The sequence below is a fragment of the Tetrao urogallus genome (assembly GCF_951394365.1).
Source record: "Tetrao urogallus genome assembly, chromosome: Z".
NCBI lineage: Eukaryota > Metazoa > Chordata > Aves > Galliformes > Phasianidae > Tetrao > Tetrao urogallus.
Window position 1 is genome coordinate 68,619,615 of NC_136816.1, and position 16,405 is coordinate 68,636,019.

The 16,405-nt window shown below is 40.9% G+C and overlaps 1 protein-coding gene across 20 annotated transcripts in view; it reads right to left on the reverse strand.

Moving 5' to 3' along the window:
* CELF4 (CUGBP Elav-like family member 4) overlaps positions 1-16,405 on the reverse strand; it is a gene marked incomplete at both ends in the record, with an annotated part of 677,504 nt that overhangs the window by 204,256 nt on the left and 456,843 nt on the right. The window lies entirely within an intron of this gene.

Below are 16,405 nucleotides of genomic sequence, written 5' to 3' on the forward strand. Positions count from 1 at the left end.
ACATTAGACCCTTATTGTATTAGTGGCACAATCTACTAGAGAAAATGTTGCTTTGTGTCTGATATTGCAATCCAAGAAAAAATTGAGATGGCACAGAGAGAACTTCCCTGTCACAGGCAGACTGGAGTCCAGGTGCAGTTGCAGGAGCTGAGGAGAAAATCCTCTTGCAGTAAGAAAGTTGATATTTGAGAAGCTTTCCTACATTCTCTGATTTAGACCTAAGAGCTTTTCTAGGTTTTTGCATTAAAACATTAAACTCTTCAGCCTTCTGAAACCTCAACCTCCATGAACCTCAGAGCTGAAGGAGAAAGCTGCTTTTACTGCATTCAGATACCCTCACAGAATACGTAGAATTGAGTTCAGATCTCTGCTGTCTCATCTTGTCTCATCTTGGAGAGCATCTCCACCACGGACTCATGGTGACAAACATCCCCTCATAGAGATCCCATGCTGAATGCTACCAAACAGATTGCCAAACAGAGCAGTTTGTTCCTCAATACCCCACAATGTCAGTGAATGACCCAACTGCATAGCTATCTACTTTTCTGTCGTTCTCCTCAATGAAATTGTGAGGAATGTCTTCATGGAAGCCTGACTGAAAACAGTAAGGTCCTGTGAAAAGATCTGAAAAAAAGCCTATTATATTCAGGTTCCAAAAATTCCTCTGTAACTTTCTTAAGACTTTGTCAGTTTGACATCAGCCCTGGAGTAAAGGGTCCCACCCTGAACTGATCTCTCCATCCACTTTTTATTAGGGAGCAAAATCTCCTGTGTTGCTGCCTGTGTGTTTCTACTGGAGAAATGCCCTCTCAGGGCATTTTAAGGCAGGCTCCCATGGCAGAGCATTAAAACAACATTTTGTTATCTTCAAGGTACTTGATGGTATGCCCCTATGATTGGGACTGTGTAAAGCAGTTATCTGCTCAAACTTTGTACTAATCTGCATGACCCTGATGTCCTTATGGCAACTGAATAAACATGCTCTATAAGCTATGGAAAACAAATATCTAGTTAGTTAATCCCATGTCTTCTATTCACAGACAGACCGACAAACAGGACTAATTCCTCCTATTAATACTTTGACTAAAAGCAATAATGCTAACCAAGATCACTCATGGGGTAGATTACGTGCTTTTAGCAGAATGGGGAAATGAGTTAAACAGAAAAAAGAAGAATTTGTTGTAGGGATGCTAAGCATTGAAGAAGTCTGTTGTTTCTGTCTTCCTTTCAGAGTGGTACAGTCCTTTCCAGAGGCAGATATTCCCAAACCCCAGGTAACCCTCCCAAGTAAGGACAACAAATAGAAGGTGAAAATCACAGCGCTCACTCTCTAGAAAACTTTTGCATCTGCCTAACATCTTTGTGGCATTGGGATTGTCTGAAATTCTGAAATTCCTTCTAAGGAGCTCAGCAAGTAGATATTTTGCTTTTAAAAAATTACACTAGATTTTCAGTGTACATAGCTATCAAACTGAACTTACTGTGGCATTTTTTTTTTTTTTCTATTTTACACTAGATCCAGTGGATTTGTTTTCCAGGGTGTAGTGTTCCTTTTTTTTTTTTTTTTTTTTCCTGATGCATTTGAACAGCAGCTTTTCTCTTCTCCTTGTGATCATGTAAATGTTTAATTGCTCTTTGCATTTGCTGATGGCACAACATAAGCCCCTGCAGTAAAAGAGATTTGTGCTAAAACTCAAGTGCTTAAGAAATAAGGAAAAAGGTTATATTTTGGGTCAGTTCAATTATCTCAATTTCGGGGGGAATTATATATTAATTTTAATGTAAGTTGCAGCATAGCAGTGCAATTAGCATTCAGACAATGTGAGAAAGTCTTTCCTGAAGTTAACCAATGTGTGCAGTCCATGCAAGGGATTCCAGGGGGTTAGGCGGTGCAGATCACAGCCATAATACAGCTAAGCCAGGTCCTTAGATGGTGTAAATCAGTACTGCCAATGGAAATACTCTGATTTAGACCAAATTATTATGTCCCCCTACTGCTGTTTGAGATGGACTCAAGATGACAGCGTTGAGATCATCGCTAGAATACATATTTACTTCCTAAGCACTAAATTGCATTAAAGCCACCCAGCTAGACTGACAGCTAGAAACCCAAGCAAGCCTCTTGTTAGCTGGCATCAAGCTATTCAGAACCAATGTCAGCCACTCCAAATAAGCTTGATTTAAATATGAAGGAGAAAGTCTTGCCTTCTGCTTTCCTAGCAGTTCAATGCAGATTGTTTCATATCCTATTTTAAATTAATTTTAACTGGTTCAATGTCTTCCTGGTATATAGGGGATGTAAAGCCCAGGGGAGCCAAACTACTCTCTGCTGGATCCCACCCCCTTCCAAAGTAATACCTCAAGTACAAATTCACAGATACCCCAATACCATGTCTGGCTCCTCATGTCTGAATCTGCTTTATCCTCTTAGCAGGGCTGACTTATGGTTTTTTTTCACCAAATAAAGACCTCTGTCCAGTGAAACATGGGAAAACAAAAACCCTTTGTTTCTAGTCTCAAAACTGCCTACCAGTTCTAGTTGGAAGGTTTGCTCAGTTGTTTTGTGAAAAGGTCTTGACTGACAGAACGTCTGAACTCAGAAAATTAATGAGCTTGTATTCTGCAACGGGCTGGGAAAATGAATCCAGATGGAGAGACCCTTGATAGGACTGCTAACGCTGCTTTGTTGCTATCCTTTGTTCAGCGCTTGTAGAGTGCCCAGCAGTCAGGGGTTCTGCTGTTTCGAGGAGAGGGGGCCAGGTGATCCTGAAACACAATTAATGCATAACAGCTTCGACCAATCTATCTAATTTACTGCTCGCATTTCTCCTGGGCTTGCTTCCTCTTTCATTTTTCCCACTCACCATGAAGGATAGCCACTTATCTTAAAAAATAGATGAATTTTAAAAAGAAAGAAAGAAAGAGAGAAAGAAAGAAAGAAAGAAAGAAAGAAAGAAAGAAAGAAAGAAAGAAAGAAAGAAAGAAAACACAAGAAATAATGCTATTTTCTGGATTCACTCTGCTTTTTCCCTTACTGAGTGCTGTTTGGGGACTCTTTTATTTAACAAAACAAGGTCAGCTCATCAGTACAGAAGCTGAAAGTTTCACAGGGTCCAAGACTGCTTCCATCTATGGAATTACTTTTTAACACATTCTGAGTTAAAATTATCCCCTCTGAGCCAAATGCAGATTGACAGCCAAACAGCAAACAATTACATTTTGTTAATCCATTTACAGAGGTGCAAATGCCTAATTCAATACTGGTTTGCTCTGACACCACTGTAATGTTGTAGGGCTTTCTACTTTTTTTTTTCTTTTTTTTTTTTTTTTCTTTTAAATACCTATATTTTTTAACAGATATTCTGCAAGGAATACTCCGGTTACTGTTTAAGGGAGAAGAGAGGGATTCTAGGAGCCCCTGGGGCTGCAGGAACACTCACCACCATCTCAGCCCTCTTTTGCTTGTTTATAGTTCAGAATGCAGCTTTTGTGTCAAAAACTGAAGCCTGTAACATTTTCAAAGACTGTCTACCTCTCATCTGTGGCACACGTGCTGATGGAGCCAAACAAGGGCACCCAGAGTTCAGTAGCTCTTATAATTGGACGTAAACTGATTTCCAACTAAGGTCAGTTTGATGAGGGGGCTTCAGGTGCCATTCAGAAATGACAGCAGAGCTCAGCGTAAGCCCCAGTATTGCAGAATCATATAGCACTGATCAGTTAGAAATCATGTCTGGAAACTTTCTGTCAGGATTGTCTTGCCTGAGAGTCAGCTGTGGAGCCAGACCATTTAGACAGACAAGTAGACGGACAGACAGATACAGGTGAGATTCTATCCCTGTCACTCAGCAATCCAATCTCAGCTGATTTTCTTCTATTTAATCTGTGTGCCTTACTGCAAAGGTGCCTATAACCTCATTATCTAAGAAAAGAAAATGTGAAATTGGGCTAACGTCTAAGAGAGAGAAAGTTATACCATCCAACAGAGGTATGTCTATTATTGCCTACCTTACTCCCCTTGCCTATTTTTTCTACTTAAGCATCCATCTTTTAGTTTTTAGTGCTGTTGGAAAGGGTAACTTTCAAGGCTTAATATTTGTCTGCATTTTTTAAAGCAGTCGATACACAGACACACACAGGTACACACACACTCACAGCTCTGCAGCAAACAGACCTCATGAAAATGGTTTGTTGAACACCTCTGAAATATCAGCATGAGGGCACTACATCACCCACAGAATGCTCAAAAACCATGTCCAGTGCTGAAAATATACCCACTTGATTTGCTTTTGTCTTATCCTGTGTATACAAAAGCCATCATCCCACACCTTGGCCTCCAGAAAACACTGCTTCCCACCACATTTTGAAAATACTTGTGCTTGTGCCTGGGTTTTTGGTTTTGATGACAAATAGCAGAACTGGACAATGCAGAAGAAGGATTATGACGCAGTCCTTCAGCTAAAGTGACTTGATTGGCATTAGGCAGAGTGGCAATGCTCAACATGATGTTGCTTGTCCACCTCCTAAGTAAAAAAGCAAATCCCCACCTTCTACCTCCTCTGTCTTTAAGGAAGAAAAGGCTCAAAAAGATCTGCTGCCCACCCACTGTCCCAAGGTCTCAGGGGCTGAGTTAATCCCATCACACTAACAGAACATAACAATGTGTTGAGAGTACTTACCACATTCCTTGAAATTGAAGAAAGTTGCCGTGGTTATTAGTAGCTCCTAATGATATTTGCATAGATTAACAGACTTTAATGCAATCATGGATGCTACAATCCCGGGGAAAATAATGAAGAAATCCATTATGAGGTAATAAAGTAACTAAGTCAATACAGTAATAATTTGATCCCATATTAGTAATAATTTTATCTCCTGCTGCAAGGCAATTTTAATGCACATACCATTTCTGGACAGTTTTATAAATATCACCTTTGTTTGAGATAATTAATTAGCAAAATCAAAAAATATATTGCTGGTATTTTATACGATAAATTAGTCATTAGGTTTAAACTGGCAGGCTGTAATAAAACTTATTAAGATAAATGTGCTGGGATTCTTAACACTTCAGAGGAGCTGTTCTCCTCTGTCTAAGGCTCTTCTGGTGCAAAGCTATTATCACTGCTGGGTGGTTTCTATGTGTGTTAAAATCTAATTATGAAAATCATGTTTATAACTCCAACTTGCTTAGCAATAGGAACTGGATGTGTTAGCCCATACCTGCCCAGTGGATGAGGCTAAGGTGATTGGGAGCTGCTGAGGGCCCTGCTATCTCACTTCCCATCATCAGTCAGAGCCCAGAACCTCCTGCAACTCTACTGCAAAGTAACTTCATTGCAGAGGAGCTCGGGCCCAAGTCATTCTGTTGTTCCAGGAGAGTATTTTACTTCTGGGGGCAGGGACAGAATATTAGTCGTTAGTGGAGTGGTCAGCTATTCTGCTTTTCTGCTTTTTGTCTTATTTTCTGATTGCTGAATCATTTTTTTACTTGCCAGCAGTGCCTAGAGATCACAATGGACCTCAGCAAAATATGTGCCAATGTGGTCTGCACTGGAGCTAAAAGCTCCTGCACTTTACAGTGACCAGCATTTCCAACCCTCTGGGCTCCGAGAAAGGCTTTGCAGTGTGTTTGGGGACAGGTCCCAGCCAGATGGCACAGGCTGGTTGTGACTGTCAGAACTGGATGGGGACCAGCTTCTTGCAAGGAGCGCAAATCTTGCCATCTAATGAGCTGGTCTTGGATTCCTGGAAGACTGGTGTACGGCCAAAGTAAGGAGTGCCAGATTATGCTTCATGAAACCACCTCCCAGGAAGAGGGGTATTAAATCACTAGATTGCCTTCTCAAAGGGAATGTTCCAGGGCTTGTTTGGACTTCCCCTGAGTCAGTTTGCTGCCACCTTCCCAAGGCATTCTTATTTCACACTCTGACCAGTCTTCACTTTCCCCACAATTCCCCATTTAGCTGAAGTTTCCAAATCTCTGTCACTTTGTGTTTGAAATTGTAAGAAATGACACAAACCCATCAAACTTCAGTCCTCTGTATGGGCCAATTCTGAATATAAAATAGCATTGTCCCCAAAACCTCATTCTGATTTATAAAATAGCAGAGAGTTCAACATTTATCTGGGAGCTGGCCATGAGTGCTGCTGGAAACTACTATTAATCCAATACTGTAGCCAAGTAAGCAGTCAAAAGACAGAGAAAGTAGGAAAAAACACTGCTCCCCCTGTTCAGAAAATCACCTCTGGTGTAATATAACATCATTAGGGCAGCACAATAAATTGCAGAGCTAAGAAACTCACTATGTTCTAGAAATACTCCCTTTTCTAATACACTGCGGGCATCACTCTCAAAATAAAATTATATAATCAATACTTTGTCATACTTGTTTGGGGAGAACAAATGTTTTTCCCCACCAAGTAGCAGTGCCTTCACTTTATGGATACTTTCTCATTAATGTTCAAAGTGGTTTATGTACAAATTCTGTTCAGGAATCCCATGGGCTCTGGAGTGCTGGACGCTGGAGGAGCAACTGGGGCAAAAAATCACTGCATAGGCATTTTTTTCTAGTAGTTTTTCCTAAGCGTGCTCTACTGGCTATTGTCAGGGAAGGCTATTGGATGAAATGGACCCTTGATATGACACAAAATGGCAGTTCTTACAAAATCATATTACATCCTATTGCCAATTGACATGAGACACTGTTGGTAGACTGTATATCTTGTTTCTCAAAGGAACCTGGTTTAGTCCTGGATGTTCAGTTCACATAAAAGGTATGGAATGCTTTTTACAGGTATTGTGACATGAAAATTGCAAATCTAGCAAAGCCTCAGAGATTTTTTCATCTGTTGCTATTTGTGGAACTTGCCAACACCACTGTGCTCTGCCTTTAGCCCTGTTGAGGGATGCAACTCCTTTCCAACAAAGAAAGTCTGAGAAAGGTGGGCATGTTCAGTCTGGAGAAGAAAAGGTTCTGGGGAGATCATGTTGTGGCCTTCTAGTACTTCAAGGGAGCTTATAGACAAGAAGGAGACTGAATTTAGACATGGTCTGACAGGACAAGGAGTGGTTTTAAACTAGAATGGGAGATTTAGGTTAGATGCTGGGAAGAAATTCTTTACTCAGAGAGTGATGAGGCCCTAGCACAAATGCTGCCCAGAGAAACTGTGGATGCCCCATCCCTAAAGATGCTCAAGCTCAGTTAGGATGAGGTCCTGGACAGTTTGATCTAGTGCATAACCTAGTGGATGGCAACCATACTCACAGTTTTCTGTGACTGATCAAAGGGGCAGGTATGGTTTCTCAGGACCAACTTTCTGAGGCTAAGTTTCTTCAAATGGTTCCGAGACTCTCCTAATTATTTGTGGGAAACATTCCTTTAGCTAATCTCTTTTTTGCCTGATGTGTGATGGATGTATGTGACACAAGCTCTCTGTGTTGGTGCCCCATGTGTGTTATGGTAACTTCAAAATGGTGTTTCAGGGATATCTACTGGATGGATTGTCTGACGAATATTACAGTCCTCTGCATCCCACGTGAATTCAGATTACAGAAACAAAACAAAAAAAGTCTTTTTTTTTTCCCTCTTTTCATTATCTCAGTGAACCATTGAACTATTCGGAGAACTGTGTCCTTTTATTTAAGCATAATCCTAGGGGGTTGCTCTGCCCAAACAGGACAAGCTCCCCATGCACTTGGCCATCTGAAGCTTAGTCAGTTCACGACAGCTTTTGGGAACCCTTCTACTCAGACCTCTTTTGCATCAAGGACCTCCTTGGTCATGCTGAGTGCTAGTTGAATCAGATGACCTCAGGGGCAAGAACGGGGAGGAAAGGCCTAGGTATAACCTCTTCAGCATCTCTTGTGGAAAAGTGGTTTTAGTGACAAGCATCTCACAACTGCCATTCCCACAATCGTTCCCCTTGTCAATACGATGACCTTTCAGAGGCGGAAGCTCCTTTCTATTACTCTGTGCACTGGGGTAAACCAGGCCACACTGTGTTATCTACTCAATTTATCAACACTATTTACAGCAGGTCCATTCCACTGTCTGGCTTAACTCAGTGCCCAGAGACCCAGCATTGAGAGAGGAGGCGGCTGCTGAAGAGAAGAAATGTCAATTCCAGCCCAGTCCCCTAAAGTGAAATAAAAGAAACAAAGTAAATAAGGAAGGGAAGTAAATACAATATCTCCAGGGTGATTATGTCTATCTAGTCCAATACAGGCAAGCGTGAAACCAAGAGAAACATAGCCTTATCTTCTTAGTTATCAGCACATACAGAATGTCATCTCATGGTGGCCTAAAAAGAATCATGCCACATCCATCTTTAATGAATATGACATATCTCTCACCTGCTTGTATTTTCAGCGGCCCCAAACTGCTGAAAAATGAGATACGAATGTCTGTTCTCCCTGTTTGCCATGAATCATGATAATGGATTAAAATGTTTTTCTTTGTTCTGCTTTGTTTTTGTTTTTGTTTTTTTTTTATAAGAATTACTTTGGGTAATTTTGTTTTCCTTCTGCTCTTCTGTGCTTTGAGGATTCAAGTTTGCCAGCTTTTCTCCACAACTCTGTGATCAGATCAGCATATACCCGTTTATTCATTTTTGAATGAAAGAAGATCAACCTTTTATAAATGAAAACACTTCTAAAGGCTGAGGGTAACTGGAAAACACCAAATACCACAAAACTTACTGTGAAACCATATGGGTTTCACTCTTCTCCCCCCATCAGATTCAAATCATTTGAGTTTTGGACCTGCTTTTCTCGCAGATTCAAATTAATTATAGTGACTAAATAGACTGTAGTCCCTCCTTGTGGTACCTGGAGGATGCTCTGAGCCAGCTGATGAAGAAGATGCTGTTCTTATACATCATGACTTGTCTCAGAAGGTTTCAACGTCATGTCCTTCTGTCGTATGAGATATATTCCTGTCTCCCTTTAATAATGATCATGCCATGGCCATCACATATTCTTTGAATGAGTTCATTCATTCATTCTATATTTTTATATCTTACTGCGCTGTACCCTGGATTGAAATCAACCTTTGATATCTATATTAGCTCAAGACTAAACAGGTGGCTAACAATATCTTGTTTTTTGTCTTCTGTTGTTCAGGCAAGTATTGGACCACCACATATACTGTCAATGGTGAATGCGAAGAATGAAAGAATTTGTTTCCTTACAGCTGAAATACAGCTCAAAACCTCATAGAGGCAGTGCATCATGATCTCTGGGCACAGTCAGAAATCTAGATCAATCGTGTCCTCACAGGTTCACAAATTAATGAGAGCAAAATCAGGAGGTCTGCTGGAAATTGTTCTCTTAAATCACATTTGAAATATGAAATTAACCGAACAGAAAGAGTAAAACACAAAAGAAAAGATCTATGTATAAAGAACAATTCAGACAGGTCCCACTGAAACAAAGAGCTCTGTTCAGTTTTACTATTAGAATTACACTTCATTGCCAGCTCTCTCAAATGACTGTCTTGGAACAAGTCTCTGACAGCTCTGCCTGTAAAACAGGCTCACTGCAAGTTCATTGCTCTCTTGGAGTTGTGAACTGTACCTGCCTACTCCAAGCAACTAAATCAGATGTCTGGATGAGGCTCTAAAGAAACAATTAGCCTGCATATGCCTTCAAGTCAGAGCTTCAGTCCAGCCATTGAGGACTTGGCTTCAAAGCTGATACAGCAGATAGCAGGAAAGAAGACAGTAAAGGTCAAGACTTCATTCCTGCTTACCTTCACAAGTACCTCACCAGGGCAGAGGAAACCAAGGTCAGAATGATTCTTTGCAAGGAGAAAATCCCTTGATACTGCACTAGGCTCACTCACAATGGGACTATTGAACACCTTGGTTTCTACATGACATGAACAACAAGTCCTGGTTGCATCCAACACTTAACAGAGAGCATTTAACAGGATTAGCTTTTACCCATTCCAGAACAAACATCCTGCTTGTAATTCACCTTGTAACTCCCTCTTTATTTACCCTGGTGAGCAAAAAATAGCCCTTCACTGGTGATGAGATGTTCCAGTGTCACTGTGTCAGCTTCTGGTAGTTACATCCTGAGTCTCATGGTCATTTGGGCACTGGCAGTATTTTAAGATACCTTTGGCACTCCTATCTGATTAGCAGTGAAGTGTAACACCACCAGTACTGAACTTTCCGCAGTGTCTGTTAAAGATAAGGGGGAAAAAACTTGAATAATTTATGTAGTTAGTTTAATTTAAATAATTTATATGCTAAGCATTGCAAACAGAACTGGAGTTGATAATGAGTCCGAGAAGCACATTTTGAACTCAGTTGCAGATTCTACTGCATTGTAATTCCTGCAGGATACAGGATTTCCTAGCAGTATAAAGGCCAGGGAGTGTAAACAAGATAGTTGCTTGGAGAGGAGTCTATACAAACTCCTTCTTTACCAATTACCACCAGATCATCTTATGTTCTCTACATCTTGCTCAGCTTGAACCTCCCAAAATTATCAAGAGCTGCATGCTTTTCTCTGAGCCACAGAGAGATGCCTGGTTCCACTGTCTGACAAATAAGAGTTTGTAACTGGTGTAATCTGTAATCAGGAATCAATTAAAGAGATATCAACAGGAAAGGAAAGATAAGGGAAAACCAGGAGAAAATCAATGAACAACATAAGGGAATTGATCATTCAAAGGGTCTTTCTTAAACAACTGGGTCTTCTCGGAGGACTCTTTGCTGCATGTCATATAGGCCTTTTCCTTTCTTCAGCTTTTTTTTTCAGATCATTTAAATGAAGAATCCTTTGTTTTTAGCAGTGGGAAAAAATAAATCACAGAATCACAGAATCACAAGGTTGGAAACGACCTGCAAGATCATCTAGTCCAACCACCCTCCCATTCCTATTAGTACCACAAGCTACTAAACCATATCTCGTAGCTCCTCATCCAGGCGCCTCTTGAACGCTACCAGGGATGGCAACTCCACCACCTCCCTGGGCAGCCATTCCAGTGCCTGACCACCCTCTGAGAGAAAAAGTTTCTCCTAATGTCCAACCTAAACCTCCTCTGGTATAACTTCTGGCCATTTCCTCGGGTCCTACTATTTGCCTGGGAGAAGAGGCCAGACCCTTTTTCATCACAACCTCCCTTCAGGAAGTTGTACAGTGCAATGAAGTCTCCCCTGAGCCTCCTCTTCTCCAGACTGAACAATCTCAGCTCCCTCAGCCACTCCTCATAAGACTTGTGCTGCAGAGCCCTCACCAGTTTTGTTGCCCTTCTCTGGACATGCTCCAAGGCTTCAATGTCTTTCTTGTAGTGAGGGGCCCAAAACTGAACACAATACTCGAGGTGCGGCTTCACCAGTGCTGAGTACAGGGGGATGATCACCTCCCTGCTCCTGCTGGCCACACTATTTCTAATGCAGGCCAGGATGCCGTTGGCCCTCTTGGCCACCTGGGCACACCGTTGGCTCATGTTCAACCAAGCATCAACCAACACCCTCAGGTTTCTTTCCTCTTCACAGTCATCCAACCACTCATCCCCAAGCCTGTAACGCTGCATGGGGTTATTGTGGCCAAAGTGCAGAACGCGACACTTGGCCTTGTTAAACTTCATCCCATTCACCTCAGTCCATCGATCCAGCTTATCTAGATCCCTCTGCAGGGCCTCCCTGCCCTCAGGCAGATCGACACCACCTCCCAACTTGGTGTCATCATATCCATGCCACCCAACCTCCAGCATTCCAGGTTCACCGAATGGCCACTGCCTTTTGCTCTTCTTATAATGCAAGTGAAATACATCTGAGAGCTTGCTTAGAGCTAAAGAAAACTGATGCTAAACTTTGTGAATTCTTGCACAAATTCACAGCAAATATCTCCAGGTTCACTTTAAAGGAAATACATATACTCCTCAGGGATGCAAGCACCAAAGAGATCTCTAGCACATATTTCACAAGAAATAAATTCCTACAAATCCTTACACAGTTTAAGATCCATCCTTGTCATAGCAGACAAGTTATTTGCTACTGGTTTCTTTTGCGGGGATTAATTTTTTTGGGGGGTCTGAATTTCTAACCTCCTAAAAAATATGCTTACTCATTTCAAAGAAGCTGCTAGAACAGCAGTAATGAATCTATATTGCCAATACCATCAATTGCTGTGAGTGTCATGATATATTGTGTTCACCCATGACCCCTTGCAGAGTTCTGCTGTTATGTGTGCAAACCACAGCTTTCCATTAAAAAATAAATATCTTTCTAGACATTTGTTGCTGTGAACAACAAAAGCTTGAAAATGTGACCCAAGTTCTGAGCACTGAGGGCTCAAAACTCATGAGAAGTGAAGAAGCCACAAGTTTAATTACTAAAGAAAAAAAAAAAAAAAAGTCATGAGTTTTAAGTTAATTATTGTTGTGATTTTTAGGGGTTCTTATTCATCACTTTTGAACAAGTTGGCACACTTGTGTAACTGCAAAAAGCTGTAGAGCTTTTTCATGGAAAATGCCATAATTTGGGTCATTTCCTCTTGTCAGCCATATGCTAGTTAAGAAATTTACATTTCTATTAGAATAAAACGGATGGTAGAGCTTCCCAAGATCTTAAGAGGTCAAGGGCAAAAGCACCATGTGAGGAGGGCCCAGGGGAACATCTTCCTGCTTAACTGAAGAAGGAAGAAGGGGACAAAGGCTCCTCTTATGCCCTAGAGTGAATTTGGGAAAGGTCATATGAGCACCAAAGATGTGACTGTGGGAATAGCTACTTCAAGTGAAGGACCTGCTCGCATTCATAGAACTGGGAAAATTTTTGAGAAACTCAGGACATCATCTCTGGAATGAGATTTGGCTGATTTCTAGTAAATGCATCTTTTCATATCTCAGTCAATGTCTGGGTTAAGCAGAGTCAAAATGAAGCTTGTGTATTCAGAGATGAGTTCCCTCAACCCACACCTAACCTTTCTCAAGAAATCCCTTCTTGGACATGCAGCACCCCAGTATTCAAAGCAATCATACCATGGCTGTCTGTGACTGAATTTTAGAATCCTGGATTTAACAGAAATAGGAAGGCAGTCACCTCATTTTGTCAAAGCCAGAATTTTTCTTTTCTAAGCAGAGTGTGGGAAATGTATTAAGGAAACCAACTCTGCTAACCAACGATCTCTGGACATCCCTTCTGATCTCAACTATTCTGTGATAAGCCAAACGTAGTTGAACTTTGCTTATAAACTAAAGGGAGGCAGGAGATGACCATGATAGCTACATTTCATAGCATGTAGATGTGGCTAGAAAAATAATTTATCAATTAGGTCAACTTCTTCTCCAATTTGTCAGCAAGCATTCTCAAGCCAGAGAGTCAATTTATGTGACCGATCAGAATTTAACCTTATCAAGGATGAGATAAAGGCTGACAAAGAGCCATGGACTTATCTATGATAGAGTTAAACATTCTGCTTTTTAGTTGATGTCTCTGTAGCTTAACTGTGGCAAATACAAAAAGAGAACTGAATTTGTTATACTGATCTGTACAGTGTTGGTCCTTGTTGTCTTCTGCCCAGACTGCCTTGGAAGATGGTGATGTCCCCATTTCACCCACATAATTCACTGGGTCAATTATGCAAAGTTAGACACAGAGAGCAAGAGAATTATTTCCTGACCCCATGCACCATCAGCTGAGAGACTCCTTTATCTTTTGCAAGTGATGCCTTGAAACCAACAGGAAGTTATTGCCACTGCTGGTAAATAAAGGCGTTTAAAATCCATTATAAGGAGAATGTAATGTTTTTTTTTCCATCAAGATCTCTTTGTCTTGATCAAAATACAAGCAGGGATGAGCCCTTCTCCCAGCGGTGGGTGGTAACGGTCAGAGCTTCTTTGACCTCCTTGCATTTGACAGCCCTTTCCCTCTGCTCTTTAGGGAGGGAAAGGTTAAATGCCACGTCTGCCTTTCTTGTTTCCTCCCTGTTGCTTTCTGAGAAGGAAAGGCCTGAAATTCATATGGTGACATCAAGTAGAGAGTCTGCTGTGTTACTGCACTTGTAAATTAACAAAATACCCAAGATTCTTTTTCATCCTCACTCCCCTCCTTTCTCTACCTCAAGGCTTCCTTGTCATTCTGAGTTGAGCTGATCAAGGATTCCCTCTACCTTATTTCCATTCAGGCTGGTGTGTCCCTGCTCTGCCCTCCCTACAGCATATACATCTACTCCCATTCATTTCAGCTGTGGGACTTCAGCAAAACAGTGGAAAGAATGGATGGAGGGAAAGCCAACAATATCCTTTAGTTCTTTTCTGAAAATCCATATGGCACCATGCTATATCCGTCTCTCTTTCTTTTGCCAGTGAATGTCTGCACATATTCTAACTTTTCCTGACCAACCCAGAATTTTTTCCTTTCTTTATACAGTCTTTTTTTTTTTTTTTTTTTTTTTTTTTCCCCCCTCACTTGCTGCAGGGCTGACTGAAGGAATGAAGCTGAGTTCACCAAATTACACATTCAATTCTTTTTCCTCCTTCTTATCATATTCCCCAGTAGTCCTGCCACTACAGTTACCACCAGTCTAGCTGCTTGGTGCTCAGTTCATGGCTGAGCCAGCATGACATGCAGAAAGTAGCAGAGGTCAATGCACAGCTCAGAGTCACTATGGAATATGTGGGGTTGCTGATGCTCTACTATTTGCTCCCAACCTTGGAAAGAACAAACAAAGAAAATACAGAGAAGAAATTAAAAGAAGGCAAAAAGAAAGGTTCTCCTGTAAAGAAGAAGAGCATTTGTCTAGGTAGATGATGTCACCTCATCACAATTACTGCTCTTTTCCTAGATTCAGGAACCTCACAGAGATGAAATACAGCTCCTTTCCCACGGCCAAACAAATGCATTCAGTACATCTGTGTGTGATGTATATCTACAACTATGCAGCTTCTCAGTTAGTAAAGAATACTGACTCATCACTTCTCTTTCCTAGACTCTTGCTGACCGCTTTACTGATGAGAGGTAACTCAAAACACTTTAGAATAAAGCATTTGTGAAATGGGTGAAATGTCAGTGCTTCAATTTATTTTTATTTTAAGACAAACACTTACACAGGGTGTCCATATAAAGCAATTGGAATTTCTCAAGTCACTGAGCTCACTTCAGCCTGAGGACTGCATTCATTATTATTACTACTGCATATAATTAGTAATAACACATCATCATAAAGTATGCAACAGAAAATAAGTTGTGTTCCTTACCATTCATGTCTCTAACAGCCAAGATGCTTTGTGGAAAAGTGCTAGTTAAACTGACTGTAAATACAAGTACTATATCAAATATAGCAAACAATTATTATATTTTTATTATTAATTGCTTTATATTATGTACAAAACAATTCTACCTATCCAGAATATGTTTTAGGTCAAGTGTTCCCATTTCTCTACTGAGCTCGCAGACTATTTTCTTCTTTAAATGTGGATAATTTTCTGTCATTTGTAAAAAAATCATTGAAGGACACCTGATGAAAGTGGAAACTTCCCATAATTCAAATAATAGTGCTGAGAGCCATTTCTTGCGAGAGCCATAGTTTAGCTGTCTCACATCCCCATCCTTCATAGGGCTGAGCTCCCCTGCCAGGCTACAAATCCCATGGTGCCCCCCATCCACAGCATTTGCCTGAAGCACTGCGACAGCTCAGGTTTGGCCTCTTGGAAATTGAATTTCAATTTGAGAAAAGTCTAAATGTTCTTCTTCAATCAAAGATGTCAGACTAAAAAGCTACAGCGCTTCTGGAACTCCTTGTGCCAAGGCAGGGTTTGATATCCTGCCTTTTCATTCCAATTCAGGACAAAACCAAATGTTGACAAAATTGTAATTGCTTAAGTCAGCTTTCCAATTTAGGTCCATTCTTTTAGAGCAAGATGAAAAGCTCTGAGGACATTTCTACTTCTGCACAGATCATTTAGGAATAGCTTTAAGGTAGAGAGGAATCAGCTGCCCTCTTAAAGGAACAATGGTGTTTGTTTTAAACAGTTAAGCCCTGGTCAAACAGTGATTCAGGTATATGGCACCTGTTATAGAATTACAGAAACGTGGTGCACATGGAGCAAAGCGCTGATCTTACACTGCTTGTTCAAATGTCTTTGAGGTTTTTGATGCCTTAACTGTGTTTTAAAAACTCTCAGACAGAACTTCAGGTTCAGACAGAAACTGAGATTAAAGCCCACTGCAGAAAAAACAACATTAAAACTTGAAGGTTTTAGGAATGGTGACTAGCTCACTGCTGAAAATGTGGCTGAGTGCTCATGCCTGCACCAGATAAATTAGCGCCATGGTGCACAATGCTCAGCTCCTGCCTTAGAGATATTGGAGCCATATCTAATGAATTGCCCTCTGTCAGCTGACTTCATATAATTCACCAGGTGTGTCCTTAGATCTGTCATCCATGTGTCCT